Genomic DNA, 1,219 nt, shown 5'->3' with positions numbered 1-1,219 from the left:
GATGGCGGGCCAGCCCCTGCCGCGCACACGGGGGAGGACGGGGGCGGCGCCCCGCGGGACCCACCTGATTGGAGCCAGGGTTCGGAACGTTGATGATCCCTGCCGCCTGCTTGGCCTGCAGGTAAGTGATGAAGGCGGCCTTAAGGGACTCTGTCTGGCTGACCACGTCTTCTTGGTCGCGACCACAGGGCAGGGCCAGCAGCAGGCAGTAATCTGTCTCCACCTGGGGCAGAGAAGCCAGTGGTCAGGGACCGCCTAACCGAACGGCGGCCAGGACGACGAGTCCGTGAAAACCCTCCTCTGAGGTGACTTTGTCAAAATAAAAAAGCCTCGTTTCCGGGTGTAGGGATATTTCAGGGGGTAAGAACGCGCCTTTTCCTGTCCACTTCAAGAGCCGTGCCCCACGCCGGGAGAAAGGCGGGAACACCTGGGCCCCCCTCCCCGTGCGCGGGCAGGGCGTCGGGGCCCACGAGTGCTCACTGTCATTCTGCGGGCCACCCCTTCCAGCTGCGAGGCCTCCAGCCGCATCCTCTGGGCGATCCTCAGCGGGGGGCCTCCTTCCGAGAGCGGCAGGGACCGGTGGGCCAGGACGTTGTTGCCAGAGACGAAGTGCAGCTGCACGGCAGCCGTGTCGTTCTTGAGAGCCAGCAGGCCCTGCCACACGATGGGGTACTTCTGCTCCCGGGAGACAAAGCACAGGTTAGCTTGGGGCTGGAGAGCGGGCCGGGGCCCTGGGCCGCAGCTTGCTGGCCGAAGTCAACTGGGGACCCTTAGGACGCCCAACAGCACAAAGCTGGGGGGCTCCTCACCCATGCTCACCTTCAGGAGCTGGACCATATCCACAGACCTCTGGGGAGTCAGGTGTGGAGAGGACGCTGGCTTGGGGGCCGGCTGGACTTCAGCGTGCGCCAGGGCCAGCCCTGGTGGGGTGCTGGGGCCTGAAGTTGTAGGGACGAACAATGGCTGCTTTGGAGCGGCCTGAGTGGGCAGAGGGGCCGGGAGGTCCGGCTTCATGGAGACCGACACGGGGGAGGGGTAGGAAGTCTGGCCTTCCACTTGCGCCCTCTGAACCTGGGGGGTGTGGGGTTCAGGCGGCCTGGACGCAGGTACAGCTGGGAGGCGGGGCTGCTCGATTCCTCCTGTCTGAGTCCCCTTCGCCTCTTGGGAGACCTGAGGCACCTTGCTGCAGGGCGGCGGCGGTGGCGGGCCGGGCTGGCTG

The sequence above is a fragment of the Fukomys damarensis genome, unplaced genomic scaffold, assembly GCF_012274545.1.
Source record: "Fukomys damarensis isolate Sample0158 unplaced genomic scaffold, DMR_v1.0_HiC HiC_scaffold_23, whole genome shotgun sequence".
In the NCBI taxonomy this organism is placed as follows: domain Eukaryota; kingdom Metazoa; phylum Chordata; class Mammalia; order Rodentia; family Bathyergidae; genus Fukomys; species Fukomys damarensis.
Note: the sequence above shows the minus strand (reverse complement) of the source record.